Source organism: Lepus europaeus, chromosome 10 (assembly GCF_033115175.1).
Source record: "Lepus europaeus isolate LE1 chromosome 10, mLepTim1.pri, whole genome shotgun sequence".
NCBI lineage: Eukaryota > Metazoa > Chordata > Mammalia > Lagomorpha > Leporidae > Lepus > Lepus europaeus.
In genome coordinates, this window is record NC_084836.1 from 87912420 (window position 1) to 87929466 (window position 17047).

Consider the following 17047-nt stretch of genomic DNA (forward strand, 5'->3'; position numbering starts at 1 on the left):
TATTTTGGCCTTCTAATTATTAGGCCCTATAAAGTTTTTGTTTAATGATCAGATTTGTATTGTTCCTTAAGGAAATCGGTTTTTGTCATTCTAATATCTGTTTCCATGGTTTCTATGCTTGTATAGTGTTTTGTATATTGTTTGTCTATAAGAAGAAATGTCTTGGGGCCTGTGCTGTGGTGTAGTGGGTAAAGCCACTACCTGCAGTGCGGCACCCCATATGGGTGCTGGTTCAAGTCCCAGCTGCTCCACTTCCGACCCAGGTCTCTGCTATGGCCTGGGAAAGCAGTATAGGGTGGCTGAAGTCCTTGGGCCCTTGCACCCATGTGGGAGACCTGAAAGAAGCTCCTGGCTCTTGGCTTTGGATCTGCCTATTACTAGAGAATGGCAGGGTCCTTGTCTGCGCAAGAAAGAATTCAGGTGTGAGAGAGTAAGTGGAAAGCAAATAGCAAGGTTTATTAGGACAGGGACATCTGTAAGAACAGATGGGCACCTCTCCAGACAGAACCTGAGAGTGAGTGCCTAGTCGCTCAGACTGGGGGAGAGCGAGGTTACATGGTTGAGTGGAGACAATAGGCCAGGCCAGGCGGGTGGCTCAGCAGAGAGGCAGAGGGCTGAGCGCAGTTCGGTTGAGGCTGGGGTTTTTAAGGGGATGGGTCTTGCCTTCCTGCTTCTTCTCCTCCTTTTTGGATGTAAATACGAAAAATTGCTTTCTGAGTTTTCCCCCTGAAGTTATCAGACAAGGAGAAGCCTGGCTGGTGTCGCTGCCCAGCCTTAGAGGAAGGATAGTTATCAGGCGTAGGGTGTTTGAAGTGCAGATACTGGGCTGCCCCTGGAAGGTTATTGGGATGACTTTGAGATGCATATGCTGGACCTAGTTGTCTCCTTAGGTCTTTGTCACACACACATAAGCTCATATCTGCCTTCCTACCTAACAAAGGGACTCCTGCTGGACTCCTCTCTAGCAGTCTGAGCAAGCTGGGTGGTAACTTAGCTGTTAATTCATTCACAGAAGTAATATTGGGCCCAACCAGCATCACCAAAAAGCCTGAAAACTGCTACAAATTAAGTTCTTCATAGGAATTCTTCTCCCTGGGGTGGGGTTGGTTGAGAGCCCTGGGCTTGGGTGGTGATACAGGAACAGCCTCTTGGGAGGACGTGAGGCCTGTGCTGGGTCAGTTCTCTGGCTGGCCTCTTCCCAAACCAATCTGCTTATCACCAAGCCCTTGCACTTGGGCTGCAGTTCTGAGCCACCCTTATCCTCAGCGGGGACTGAACTTTCATTCTCATCTTTTCTTGGTCTCTTGTTTTTGAGGGCTGGTGATGGTGGGGTCACTTGATTAGGAAGTACCAAATGTTTCTGGTCCAGTTCTGAGAAGGCTGCATCAGGATCCCGTGTACTGGCCAGAGCCTTGAACGCTGCCTCCAGAGCTGTGATTCCGGGGTGGTTGGAGTACTCTGTAGCTGCCTTGCTGGTTCTCTGGGAAGCTTTCCCACGGCTCTGGTGCTGGCTGCTTGTCTTCCTCACTGTACTTGGGCAGCAGACTCAGCTTTCAAAGTGTTTTTGGCCACTGTGAGGAGGTAGGGCTCTGTGTCATCCAGTGGCTCTCCAGGAAGTGCAGCATCTTCTGCTGAAAGACAGAAGGAAAAGTTCTGGATAACAGGGTGGGCCATGGTCTTTTCTCAAGTAATGTTCAGGAGGTCATTGCTCACCTTATAAATTGTGGGGTCCTTAGACATATGTTTTTTCACAATTTTTGAAGCCTTTTCCAATTCTTTGTATTTGATACAAATAATGACAGCAGCCTCCTTGACCAGTTTTCTACTGGATTCCATCACTGCTTCTGTCAATGTAAATTCCATTTTAATCATCTCCAGTACATGGATAGCTGATTCCAGTGGTGTGAGCTCAGCTTCCATATCAAAGGAGCAGTCTAAATGCTCCCCTTCTTCAATGCGCAACAGACACTGCATAACCGGCAGCTCCTTCCCCAAGGGTCTGACGTGCAGAGCCTGCATAATATCCTGGATCTGTCTGAAGTCCCTGTACCAGCTATGCTGAAGGGCCCACAGCTCCTCATGGAATTAGAACTTAAGCATCCTGCAGTTGATGGCTTCTTCATTTTAATATCTTTAAAGGCACTACACTTTATTATAATTGACATCAGTGTAATATCAATGACAATAAAAGCACAAAGGAGGGAGGAACTGAAGCTCCTTTGCAACCAATTTTTACCTTTTACTAGAATTAAGATAGCATGAACCTGAAGAAGATTGTGAGAAAAGACATATTTTAATCCCCAGAGCACCCACTGAAAGAACACCAATATAGTTTATAAAAAAATTACCACAGTTGTTAAATGTTTTCTTTGGTGTTAAATATTTTTCATCTACGAAGGATGAAGAATAATGACAGGGAGCATGTAGAGAAAAAGGTAAAATAGTGGACAAATGCAGCCATGTCATATTAACATAAATGCTCTAACTACTACACTCCTAAGTCACAGATCGCCAGAAGGGAAAGATTGCCAAAGGGAAGAAGAGATACACCTGGAATTCAAAGGCATCAATTGAAAATAAAATAAAAAAGGTATCCTGAAAATAGTAACTACAAGAGATATGGATGAGTTGTTAATAGCAGATATAATAGATTTTGAGAACAGAAGTGTTATTAGAGATCCCAATGATAAAAATTTAGCATGTCAGGAAGGTATTAAAAATTATAAAGGTTTACATACCTAGTAACAGTTTTTTTTTTTTTTTTTTTTTTTGACAGGCAGAGTGGACAGTGAGAGAGACAGAGAGAAAGGTCTTCCTTTGCCGTTGGTTCACCCTCCAATGACCGCTGCGGCTGGCGCGCTGTGGCCAGCACACCACGCTGATCTGAAGGCAGGAGCCAGGTGCTTCTCCTGGTCTCCCATGGGGTGCAGGGCCCAAGCACTTGGGCTATCCTCCACTGCACTCCTGGGCCAAAGCAAAGAGCTGGCCTGGAAGAGGGGCAACCTGGACAGAATCCGGCGCCCCAACCGGGATTAGAACCCAGTGTTCCGGCACCGCTAGGCGGAGGATTAGCCTGTTGAGCCACGGCGCCAGCCTAGTAACAGTCTTATTAATGTGAATTAAACACTGATAGACTTGAAAGAGCAGTATAAAATCCAACTTTTTTGGAGAATTCAATGGCCCACTCTTGATAATTGACAGATCACATAGATAGAAAATTAGCAACTATATAGAAGACTTGAGTACCACTGAAAATCAACTTTACTGATATATGGAGATGTCCACTGAAGGACTGCAGAGTATAAATTCTTTGCAAGTGCATATGTGACATATTTCCAGGACATACTACATGCTAAACCATGAAATAGTCCCACTCTATTTAAAATGATCTAAATCATACAATGTCTTTCAACTACAGAGTTGGATTAGAAACCCCAAACTGAAAGAAATCCAGGAAATCTCCAATACTTAGAAATTAGCAAAACATTGCTAAGTAATCATGGGTCAAAGAAGAAATCATCAGGAATCAGAAAATAAATCAAACTAAAAAAAAAAACCATCAAATTTATGAGATGCAGCTATTGCATGAATTAGTTTTCAACAAGAAAAAGAATAAAGGTTAAACTGATAACTTAAGCTCCTCTGTAAGATTCTAGGTAAAAAGAGCAATGTAATCTACAAGCAAGCAGAAGAAAGGAAATAGTAAAAACTAGAGCAGAAATGAATGAGAAACAAAAAGCAGGAAAGACATTAGTGAAACCAGAATGGGTTCTTTGAAAATATCTACAAAATTGACAAAATTTTATTAAACTGACCAGCAAAATGAAACACAAATTTGTAAAATCAGGAAAGAGAGAGGGAACATCACTACTAATACTATAAAAAATTAGAATGGAATACAAAGAAATATTGTGAACAACTTAAGCCAGAAAAAATTGACAAGTTCCTCAAAGTAAACAAATTATGGAAGCTCACTGTGGAAGAATGAGAAAATATGAATAAACATGAAAATTAAGGGAACTGAAGTAACAATTATAATTTTCCTACAAAGAAAACCTTATTCACAAGTTGCTTCACTGGTGAATTCTACCAAATAATTTAAAAAGTACTACAGATCCCTTTCAGATTCCTTCAGAAAGTTAGAGAGAAGGGAGTACTTTCCAGCTCATTCCAGGCTAGTGATAACCCTGACACAAAGTCAGAGTTATTACATGAAAAAATAAAGCTTAATGTTTCTCACAGTCAAAAACACAAGTATTTTAAGAGAATAATAGAAAACTGGATCCTGCAACAGAGAAAAAGAATCATGTACCATGGCCAATTTTATAGTTTATCTCAGGGTGACAGGATAGATTTATCATTCAAAAATCACTTAAAACAATATGCCATATTAATGAAAGTACATAATTAACTCCATAGATGAAGAAAAAGCATTTAAAAACCCCAACACTTGTACATAATAAGACTAAAACATACTCATAAGAAAAGCTTCTTTATGCTAATAAATGGTATCTATGAAAATTCACAGATAAAATGCTTATATACTGAACATACTAAATGCTTTTAGCATAAGTTTCTGAACAATTAAAGGTCACTACTTTTGTTACTTCTGCCAAACATTATAGTAGAGTTTTTAAACTAGTGAAGTAAAGCAAAATGAAACAAAACCAGAAAATAAATTTTTCAAGGAAGTAGGCTGTCTTTTATTCATAGATGTTATAATTCTGTATGTAGAAAAATTTACAAGTTATAGATGAGCCAGTCAAGTTTGTAGAATGTGGATCCAACCACAAAAATCAATTGTTTTGATATAGAGCAATAAATAAAATAATCTCATAGTAGCATGAAGAATGTGGACATTTATGAAACCTGTCAGCTGAATATTATAAAGTGTTGCCATGAGAAATTTAAAAGTTATGAATAAGTGCAAAGACATTTCATATTCATTGATTAAAAGACTCAGTATTAAGGTCAAAATTCTCCCCAAATTAATTTGCAACTTCAAAATAATCCCCAGAGTAACTTAGTAAACATTTTTGTTGGGCAAGTTGATTCTAGAGTTTATGGAAATGCAAAGGGTTAAAATAGACAAAACAATTTTCAAAAAGAAGAATAAAGTTGGAGAACTTTCAAAACTGCTTTCAAAACTTAAAATAATATTCTAGTAATCAAGGTATTGCCACAAGGTCAGGCATATTGATCATTGGAAATTGTGTGTCTAAAATAAATCCTTAAATTTGTGGTAAGGTCATATTTGAAAAATGTGCTATCTTTTTAACAAATAGTGCTGAGATAATTGAATATTTATAAGCCAAGAAAAAAAGGGAGACTCTTACCTCAATCCATACACAAAAATGAACTAGAAGCAAATCATGGACCTAAATATAAGAGGAAAAAAGTCTTCAACGTTACAGTAAGAAACAGGGGAGAGAGCGGTGCCATAGCACAGTAGGTTAATCCTCCACCTGCACTGGTGGCATCCCACATAGGCACAGGTTCGAGTCCTGGCTGCTCCCCTTCCAATCCAGCTCTCTGCTATGGCCTGAGAAATTGGCTCGGCTCAGCTCCAGCCATTGCAGCCATCTGGGGAGTGAACCAATGGAAGGAAGACCTTTCTCTCTGTCTCTCCCTCTCATTGTCTATAACTCTACCTCTCAAATAAATAATTAAAATCTTTGGAAAAAAAAAAGAAAAGGGAAACTTGGATTGGGAAAAGTAGTTATAGATACAGCAAAAGCAAAATATTAAATGGATTTCATAAAAACTAGAAAGTTTTGTACTCTGAAATACATCAAGAAAATAAAAATAGAAGCCATAAAGTGGAGAAAAACATTCCCAAATTGTATATTTGAAAATAGATTTAAATCAATGTTTAAAGAACTCTTCAAGCTTTATAATAAGGAGAAAACTAAAAAGTGTTCAAAAAGCTTGAACAAATATTTCACTAAAGAAAAGACTGGATAATGAGCACATGAATGATGAACACATATATTGTGTTCAAGATTATCAGATACTAGGGGAAATCATATTCAAACCACAGCAATATACTTCTATATATCCACTGAAATGATTTTTTTTTTTAAAAATCCAATTTTTAAAAGGTTTATTTATTTGAAAGTCAGAGTTACACACAGAGAGGAGGAGAGGCAGAGAGAGAGAGAGAGAGAGAGAGAGAGGTCTTCCATCTGCTGGCTCACTCTCCAATTGGCCAGAGCTGTGCCAATTTGAAGCCAGGAGCCAGGAGCTTCTTCAGGGTCTTCCCATGAAGGTGCAAGTGCCCATGCAAGGTCTTGGGCCATCTTCTACTGCTTTCCCAGGACATAGTAGAGAGCTGGATTGGAAGTGGAGCAGCCGGCACTTGAACTGGTGCCCATATGGGAATGCCGGCACAGCAAGTGGCGGCTTTACCCACTACACCATAGTGCTGGCCTCTGATTATGGTAAAACAGATAAGAGCAAGTGTTGGTGAAGATAAACAGAAACTGAAATCCTCATGCTTTGTTGATGAAAGTGTAAAACAATGCAGTTACTTTGGAAAAGAGTTTGACAGTTTCTTAAAAAAATTATACTTGCCATACAACTCAGGAGTTCGACTCCCTAGAATCTACTCAAGAGAAATGGAAACACATCCATATACGATGTGTATGAATGTTTTTCATGGTGTTGTCCATAACAGCTCAAGACTAGAAGCAATCCCAATGCCCATCAGATGGTGAATGGTTAAATCAGTACAGAATATCCCTACAATGGAATCCTATTCAATAATTAAAAGGAACACATGGTGGTGGTAGGGGCAGTGCTCTGGTGTAATGGGCTAAGCCTCTGCCAGTGGCACTGGCATCCCATAGGGGCACAGGTTCTAGTCCTGGCTGCTCCTCTTCCAATCCAGCTCACTGCTGTGGCCTGGGAAAGCAGTAACAGGTGGCTTAAGTGCTTGGGCCCCTGAATCTGCATTGGGGACCTGGATGAGGCTCGAGGCTCCTGGCACCTGTCTTTGGATTGGCCCAGCTCCAGCCATTGAAGCCATTTGGAGGAGTGAACCAGCAGATGGAAGACCTTTCTCTCTCTTTTAAATAAAATCTTTAAAAAAATAAGGAACACACAGATGCATGGTAAACTATGAATGAAGTGTGCAAACACTATGCTACATAAAAGAAGCTAGCCCAAAAAAGGCTACATGTGATACAGTGACATCTATCTCAACAAAATTTAGAAAAGGCCAATTTCTAGAGACAAAGCAGGTCAGCGTTTGTCTTGGCTGGAGATGGGAGGGGAGACTTACAAATGATGTGAATGAACTTTGTGATGGTTCTTGGGGCAACAGTACCCCACCAGACATCATGTTTCTTTCTGGGAAAAAAAAGTCATTCTTAGGAGGAAAAATCATCACACTTAACAACCCACAGACACCCACATTCGTTTTCAGTTCCCCGGCATTGGTGGATACCATGGTCCTGCCTGTCTAAGTAGCTTTTCCACACAAGCCCGGCCAGTGAGTGATGCAGCCTTTGTTTTTTACTGGATACACATGTACTGACGCACAGTCCACGTCCTCCCCAGACCCACTCCCTCAGGGTGTTCTGTTGGTACAGAACTCTGTGTGGCTGACTTCTCCCCACTGCAGGTCAGCTCCAGGAAAGGGTGTACATAGAACATGGACGCAGAAGGCCCTTTGATTGGAAATCGTTGGCTCCCACAGCACCATGAATGACAAGCGTGGGCCTGGGCCTGTCTCCTCCTGTGGAGGGGCCTTGGCTCTGACAGATTCCGTGCACTGAGACAGCACGCATTTTTCAGAAGGCTCCAAAAGAGTGGAGGAACTTCCTCAAGTTAGTCTGAGCAGAGCAGGTCCTAGATCCCACAGCCCCTGCTCTGACCACTGTAGGTCCCCGCAGCATTGGTTGGCTTTGCCCCCTCCAGTGAGGAGCAGTTTCCTTGGGGTTCTCTGACCTCTGCCTGGCAGAAGCTCTAGCTTGCACGGACTATGAGCCACCACTGGGTCTCTATTCACTCAGCCCCTCAGAGGCAGGGCTGTACCCTGAGTTCTGACCCTGGAATTCAGCCTCGGGATGATTGGTCTCTGGAGATAGCAAGGTGGTCAGGGATGGTGGAACCACCCCAGGCCCAGGGAACAGATTCCACCAACCTATAGCAACTATAGCGTCTCTGCTGGTGACAGGTTCAGCAACAGGCAAGACACTGATTGCTGGCCAGTGAGTTTTTTTTTTTTTTAATTTTTAAGATTTATTTATTTGAAAGGCAGAGTGACACAATGAGAGAGGAAGAGATTGTCTATCTGCTGGTTCACTCTCCCAAAAGGCAGCAATAGCCAGGGCTGGCCCAGGCAGAAGCCAGAGTCCCAGAACTCCATCTAGGTTTTGCATGTAGGGCGTGAGCCCAAGTACCTGAGCCGTTCTCTTCTGCCTTCCCAGGGCATTAGCAGGAAGCCAGCTTGGAAGTGAAGCAGCAAGAACTCCACCTGGCACTCGCATAATGGGAGGCCAGTGTCACAGTGGTGGCTTAACTTGCTGTGCCACAATGCTTGTCCCCTGGTCAGTGAGTTCTAAGTGCATGTCCTCTGGGGTGGTTTCTGGAAAAGATTTTTTTTTCTACTTTTGCAAAAATCCACAGAGAAATAAAAGCTATCCACTTCTGGCCCTTACTCTGTAGCTATGGCAGGAGTCTTCGACGCTTCAGCAGGTGACTTGTACCTAGGTAGGAAGGTTGTTTTTCACTCTTGGAAGTTCCCAGGGTTCCTGAGAAGTGTCCCAGAACCACCTTCATCCATGCTCATGGGCTGCAGGTAAACAGCAGTGTCTCTGTGAGGGTCATGGATCCTGGGTTTTCTGTCCTTGCACGGGAAGCACCAGTGGATACAGTCCTGGCCCGAGAGAGGTTCTGCCCTCCCAGGCTTTGGAATCATCAAAGGGAAAACAGCTCTTCCTGAAGCTGAAGAAACTGCCATCCTCAGAGGCTTTTTGTGAGTCACTGCAGCCTAGGTCAATCCATTCTTGTTTAGGGCTCACAATCTGAAAGATAACTCTGCTTGGAGCATAAAAGAAAATGAGGGGTTGGGGTTTGGAACAGTGTTTAAGATGCTGCTTGGGACATGCATATCCAATATTAGAGTGCCCGGGTCTGAGTCCTGTCTCTGTCCCAGATTCCATCTTCCTACTAATGCACTAATGGGAGACAGCAGGTGATGGCTCAAGTAGTTGGGTCCCTGCTGCCTGCTAGGGAGACTTAGATTGAGTTGTTAGCTCCTGGCTTTGACCTGGCTTAGCCCTAGCTGTTGCAGGCATTTGGGGAGTGAATCAGTGGGTGGGAGATTATTGTCTGTCTGTGTCTCTGTCTCACTATCTTTCTGCCTTTCAAATGAAAGAAGTAAAAATTAGAAAAAAAATAATGCTAAATCATTTATAAGAAGCAATAAAATTTAAAAAATTAAAAACCATGATATAACTGACAAGGGATTCCAAGGTCTGGACTTGATGTTCATTAGTGCAGGACAGCCAGACCTGCAGGAGGTACTCAAACATTCATCTGCCCTCAGAGATTCTGACCCAACCAGGGACCAGGGTTCCAGAGGGACAGGTGTGGGTCTGCATGCACTGATTTGCCAGAAGCCCAGAGCTTTGCTAAAATTCTACCATCCTGCAGAGATGTTTTTCATCCATAGAAAGATATCTCTATTTCTCTGTATTTCAAATGGAATAAAAAGACAGGAAGGGAAGGAAGGAGGGAGGCAGAGAGGGAAGGAAGAAAGAAAGGAAGGAAAAGAAAGAAAAAAGGTAAAAAAAACATAAAGGAAAAGAATTGGTTACAGATCAGGAAAAGAGCAGAAATGGCTAAGCTTACGCTGCCATCTGGTGGTACACTGTGAGAATTGCACCTCACTAAGAAATGAACAGAGCCATAAATTTATCTTGGCGAGGGAGATGCATCTAAGAACAGGGAACTTGGGGGCTGGCGCTGTGGAACTTGGGGGCTGGCGCTGTGGCTCAGTGGGTTAAAGCTGAGGCCTGCAGCGCCTGCATCCCATGTGGGATTCCAGTCCCAACCGCTCCTGTTCCCTGCTAATGCACCTGGGAAAGCAGCAGCGGATGCCCTGCACCCATGTGGGAAACCTGAAAAAATGTCTTGGCTCTTGGCTTCTGCCTGGCCCAGTCCTGGCTGTTGAGGCCATTTGGGGAGTGAATAGCGGATGGAACATCTCTGTCTCTTCTTTTTTTTTCTCTGTAAATCTGACATTCAAATACATAAATTTTAAAAACAAAGAACAGGGAATTTGAGCATTTGTTCTTTCCTTTAAAAATTTTTAGGAGCTGGCATTGTGGTACAGTGAGTTAAGCTGCCATTTGCCATGCCGGCATCCCATTTCAGAGCACCGTTTTTAGTCCTGGCTGTTCAGCTTCTGATCCAGCCCCCTGCTAGGCAGCAGAACATGACCCCAAGTACTGCAACGTCCAGGGCTGGGCCAGGCTAAAGCCAGGAGCCTAGAGCTTCTTCCATGTCTCCCACGTGGGTAGTAGCAAGGGCCCAAGCACTTTGGCCATCTTCTGTTGCTTTTTCCAGGCCCTTAGCAGGGAGTTGGATCAAAAGGGGAGCAGCCAGGACACAAATGTGCACCATATGGGATGCTGGCATCACAAGCAGGGGCCCTACCTTCTACAGCACAGTGCCACCCCCTGCATAGTTTTTTCAAAGTATGCATTTTTCATGAACCCTTTCAAGATTCCTCATATGCATGGGTTTGAAAATGTTTTTGCACAAAAATAAACTTACCTTTTAATTCTGTCTTCCAAGAAGCTGTTAAAGTCCTTGTGTATATTACCTTCTTAATGAGCAGGGTCCACAAATGTCCCCATTTTACATAGGTGGAAGCCAAGCAATGCTCGAGGGCACAGCGAGACCGTGAATGTGGGCAGAGCTCAGAGGTGGAGCTAAGTCTTCACTTTTTTCCAAAGTGCAGGAAAACGAGCCTGGTCTTCACACTTGGCTCCTTGTGAATCTGACCTTGCTCTCTGCTTCTAAAGCTCTTCCTTCTCATCCACCTCCACTTGTAGAGTCCATCCGAGTGTTCTGTTCTCTCCACTGCTTCCTCCCCATTCACCTATCCCACAAATGGGCTGCACAAAACGTTAGCATTTGTCCCTGTGGTTCTCTTTGAAATATTAATGATGATCTCGAAAATGAAACAAAGCAGTCAGGACAATGAATTAAAGTCTTCCTCGCTGAAAAATAAGGAAGATGAGAAGACGAGATCCTCAGTTGAAAAAGAATACCAAAAATCAAAGGGTCAAGAAAATGACCATGTACATGATAAAAACAAAAAATTTGATCATGAATCAAGCCCTGGAACAGATGAAGACAAAAGTGGATGAGTGAGTCCTGTATACTTACTTCATTTTTGTCTCAAATTTTAAGTTTTACAGACTTGCTGATGAATCTCCTTTATGTTGTTTTCATTGTTTTTGGGTTGTTTTATGTTTGTCTTTTTTTTTTTTTTTTATGTGGACTTCATTGAGTTGATCTTTTGATAATCTGCACCTGGATAATTTGTACTGCTAAAGTTTTAATAAACTTGAAATGAGAAAAACAAAACAAACAAACAAAAAAAAGAAATATTAGTGATGAGTCATTGTTATTCCCCAGGGGCATTTGTATTACAATAAAGATAAGGAACTCAGGAACACAGAAAGCCTTTGGGACTTAAAAGGAGCTTGTCAGACTGAGAAACATATGGGGCTAGTACACTGGGGGCAGGTAAACAAAGATTTCCTTGAACTACCCTAACAAAGACAGCCTGTCCTTGGCAACCTAGGGTTTTCAGACATCAGATTACACAACTGATGCAACTGAAGATCCAACTAAAGGCAAGTAGTCATGTGTTTAGCATCCTGGATGGAGTTACCAGTAGGGCAATGCAAATGCTGTCGGTGAAAAACTGGAAGCAGACGCTAAGGCACAGGACCATTTTGCAAAATAGTATCACAATTTCAAAATAAAGGGACCAGGACATTTTAACTCCAAGGGACTTGAAGTTTTCATTTCCCTAAAAAAAATTTGAAGAACAGTGCCCAGTAATTTGGAATACTTATGAAGGATCAGGCAACCATAAATACTAAGTACTATTTTTAAATTATGTCATCTGACTCCCACACAACCACCTATGAAGTTGCACTGATACTTGCATCTTATAGGTGAGAGAAGTGACTGTCAGGGACTGGGTCACCTCTCCAAGGTTGCTCAACTGCTAGGGGCATAGGTGGGCATCTCAGTGGGTTTGGCTAGACTCTGACCTCTTACTTTGTCTACCTCCATATTGTTCATTTCACTGTTTGAAGTAAAGTGGAGTATTGATGCTGAAATTCTTATTTTCAGAATTCCCCCCCACCTCCAACTGGTGGGTAAGAAAAGCGGATAGAGTCATAGACCCAGACATTCCAGTCGCTCTTGCTAATTGCAGTTGTAACCCAGGCACCTGCGTTCTGGGGGCCCTGTTTCCTTCCTTTCCAGTGGTCCCAAGTCAGCTCTCGTGGGTGCGAAAGATTTTTGAGAGCCCAGGGTAGTGTCAGGATGTCCCAAGGATCCACCCATGACCATAGTACTTCATGCTTCATACTGCTCCTCCCGTAGGTCTATGACCCCATTTTCTCTCTGACCCCTTTTGCCAGAGAGTGTGAAAAATATGATTCCATAAAGAAAAATTCTAAGTTTTGAACTCAACAAACCTCACTGACACTCGGAAATAACATAAGAGAATTACAGTGTAGAAAGTGGAAATTTGACTGGCACCATGGCTCACTAGGCTGGTCCTCTGCCTGCGGTGCTGGCACCCCTGGGGTTCTAGTCCCGGTCAGGGTGCCGGATTCTGTCCTGGTTGCTCCTCTTCCAGTCCAGCTCTCTGCTGTGGCCCGGGAAGGCAGTGGAGGATGGCCCAAGTCCTTGGGCCCTGCACCCACATGGGAGACCAGGAGAAGCACCTGGCTCCCGGCTTCGGATCAGCATGGTGCGCCTGCTGCAGTGGCCACTTAGGGGGTGAACCAATGGAAAAAGGAAGACCTTTCTCTCTGTCTCTCTCTCTCTCACTAACTCTGCCTGTCAAAAAAAAGGGGGGGGGAATTTAAAATACCAGGACACCCCTTTCCTGGAATGTAACAAATTGATCTTTATCTTAGTCCATTTTGTGTTGCTGCAACAGAATATAGGCTGCTGGTAATGTACCAAGAAAGTGCACTTGGCTCATGATTGACACAGCATGGTGCTGGTGTCCTACAAGGGCTCCCTGGTTATGCCACAATATTGCAAAGAGGCAGCAGGGAAGGTGAGTGTGTGCAAAACTGTACGACTGTGTAGGGTGGCCTTGCTGTATAACAACCCACTCTTGTGGTAACGAATCCAGTCCCTCAAGACCTAACCCATTCATGGGAGATGGATAACAACCCCTTATGAGGGTGGTATTTCCATGCCCCAAAATACCTCTTAAGGATTCTACCATCTCTCAACAGGATGATGCTGGAGACCAAGCCTCCTGGGTTTTGATGGGAAAATGTCATATCCAAAGCCTCCTAATAAAAGACTACCATCTTCACAGCAGAGAGCTCCCATGTTATTTTGAAATGAATTGGTGTTTTGTTTCCTGGAAATCAGAGTTGGGGGATCATCACGGTTGGAAGTTGTGGCTCTTCCACTCTAGAGGACATTGAAAATGTGGGCTCTTGGAGTAGAAGCCATGGAGGCCCCTGATTTTAATATAAAAGAGAACTGATTCCATGTATTTCACATGTACAGTTTTAAGAAGATATTGATACTTCCCTCTCTCTTTCTCTCCCTCCTTCAATACCTCTCCTTCCTATCTTTTCTTTTTTCTTTAATTTTTGTAAAAACTTAATTTCTTTTTTTAAAAGATTTATTTATTTATTTGAAGGAGTTGCAGAGGGAGAGAAGGGGAGAGAGAGAGAGAGAGAGAGAGAGAGAGAGAGAGAGAGAGAGAGAGAGAGATCGGTCTTCCATCCACTGGTTCATTCCCCAATTGGCAGCAACAGCTAGAGCTGTGCCATTCTGAAGCCAGGAGCCAGGAACTTCTGGGTCTCCCACGTGGGTGCAGGGGCCCAAGGACCTGGGCCATCTTCTACTGCTTTCCCAGGCCATAGCAGAGAGATGAGAATGATGAGGCAATGTAGAGATGAAGCCCAGGGTGACAGACTATCATATCAGTTTGTGGGGACAAAATTAATCTTGCTCATGTCCTAATTGAAGAAGAACAATAATTCACTGCAGAAATAACACTCAGCAGCATAGACATCTCAGTTGACTCAGTTTACCCAATTGTGACTGAGAAAGTGGAGCAAACTTTCTACTCAGTGACAATTAAAAGTGTTGTGCACAGATGAACGTCGTAAGAATAGAGATTTCAATGGAAAATTTTGACACATGGTTTCAAGAGTCTAAAGCATTTATTCCAAGAACTGGGAATAGGAAATAAAATCTGGCTTTACCAGTATGATCCGGAAGATACAGCACAGTTAACGAAATGCTACTAAGAGGTAGGAGTGGTCCTGTCAAAACAGAAGCAGGCTGGTCAAGAGCAAAGTTCCCAGCAACAGTTCTTTTGGAATGCTCAAGGAATTTTGCTGGTTGGCTTCCTGGAGGGTCAAAATTAGATAACATCTGCTTATTAGGAAAGTGTTTGGAGAAATTTGGCTGAGATTTTAGTAGGAAAATGCCTGGGAAATCTGTAACAGTGAGTCCTTCTCCACTCTAACAATTCTACAGGCCATTCTTATTCGAAAAGGGCATTTTGGTTAGAGTTTGAATGGTAAATAATTACATACTCACCTTACAGCTTTGATTTAGCTCATTCCGACTTCTTTTTGGTTTCCATTTTATTTTTATTTTTAATTTTGACAGGTAGAGTTAGAGACAGAGAGACAGAGAGAAAGGTCTTCCTTCTGTTGGTTCACCCCCAAAATGGCCACCACGGCGGGTGCAATGCGCCTTTCGGAAGCCAAGAGCCAGGTGCCTCCTCCTGGTCTCCCACGCGGGTGCAGGAGCCCAAGCCCTTGGGCCATCCTCCACTGCCTTCCCAGGCCACAGCAGAGAGCCGGACTGGAAGAGGAGCAGCTGGGACTAGAACCCGGCACCCATATGAGATGCCAGTGCCACAAGGTGGAGGATTAACCAAGTGAGCCATGGCTCTGGCCCTGGTTTCCAATTTAAAAAATATTTAAAGGGAGCCCATTTTTAATCAGTTAATATTATAGGAAATACCTAGTTGACATGGCTTAAATTCAAGGACCTGATTTCTTGGGGATGGACTAAATGGCTGTTTTCATCATTTATAAAACTGTCTTCAAGATGATAGTGCTTAAGTTAAGAAATAAAATTTATATTTAAATTTTTATCTTTTATATCCATTTTCCCACAGACTTTGGGAGCTTCCTCATATAACTTCTCCCTTCTTTTTATAAGGTGGTTATTTTTTTTTTTTTCTGTCTGTTTCAAAGCAGGAAAATGGTATAATGGGAGCAGGAAAAGCAGAGTAGAATTAGCATTAATACAGAAGATATCTAAAGCTAAAAATACTATTCAACTCTTGACATGAAATATAGGCCCCCTTCCCTTTCCCGAAAGGCCAGAATCTTGCAAATCAGACTTTGCTGGGCCAGAAAGTATTTTCTAACTTTGGAGAACTCATATAATAGATTTTCTTTGAAGGTAGTGAAGATACCACTTTTGTTTATGACAACTGGGATAGGAGATGGAAAATCCAATGAAGGAAAGAGACACTGAGCCAGGAGAGTTCATGTCGTTGAGAAGAATGGTTTAACATGGAGTAGTGGGAGCTTTGGAGACTCCTACTTGTAGGCCCACAGGTGTTGGTAAAAGAAAGGACGATGGTGGTAGAGTAATAGACTTGCTCGCAAGCTGAGGTTGTATTTAATAGTGTGGTAGTTTTTCTTAAGCTTGTCCAGCTGGGTGTATAACATCACAAGAAACCTGGGCTGTGCAGTACAAAAAGATGGAGTCTAGAAAGCTCTATTTCTGCATAAGGCCTTTGCCAACAGGACATTAGACAATGGAGCTGCTATTGAGGCAGATGGTGAACAGAGGTGCAGTGGTTCATCCAGTCTCCTCCTCAGGACCAGAAACTGCTTCTCTGGTGGTTCCTTTCTGTTAGGCAGAGGTTGGGAGTTTGGATGTGGCATAGATGAGACCCAAGGCTCTAACGCCACTTCTCAAAGAAGGGAAAGAGAAATAGTTTGGAGAAGGGCAGAAAATTGTTTCAGAGGGTGCCACTATGTTGGGTCAAGGAGGTTCTATCCTGGGTGGCTACAAAGTGACCCCATAAGCCAGAATCGTGTGAATCACAAGAGTGTTCCTGAAAATGGAGAGATTCATAGCACCGTCTGGAGCTGATGGCAGGGGTGTGTGTGGGGGGGCATGTCAGAAGGGACAATCCGTGGACACCACTCAGTTACCCAGGCCACAGACATCAACAGCTGATGATAGAAGATAGGCAGTTATAAAAGTCTATGTCACTGCCACTGCTGTCTTCACAGAGATGAGGTATTGAGAGAGCCGGCATCCCATATGGGCACCATTTCTAGTCCTGGCTGCTCCTCTTCCAATCCAGCTCGCTACTGTGGCCTGAGAAAGCAGTACAAGATGACCCAAGGGGCTGACACCATGGCTCACTTGGTTAACTCTCCACCTGTGGCGCTGGCATCCCATATGGGCACTGGGTTCTAGTCCTGGTTGCTCCTCTTCCAGTCCAGCTCTCTGCTGTAGCCTGGGAAGGCAGTGGAGGATGGCCCAAGTGCTTGGGCCCCTACACCCACATGGGAGACCGGGAGGAAGCACCTGGCTCTGGCTTCAGATTGGTGTAGCTCCAGCCGTGATGGCCATCTGGGGGGGTGAACCAACAGAAGGAAGACCTTTCTCTCTGTCTCTTTCTCTCACTGTCTAACTCTATCTGTGCCCTCATGGGAGACCAGGAAGAAGCACCTGGCTCCTGGTTTCGGATCCTCACAGCTCCAGCCGT

At 43.4% G+C, this 17047-nt stretch overlaps 1 pseudogene; it reads right to left on the reverse strand.

Annotated features, from left to right (window-relative positions):
• Positions 1–1058: 1058 nt before the first annotated feature.
• Positions 1059–7656, reverse strand: LOC133768129 (telomeric repeat-binding factor 2-like; annotated as a pseudogene).
• Between the last annotated feature and the right edge of the window lie 9391 nt (positions 7657–17047).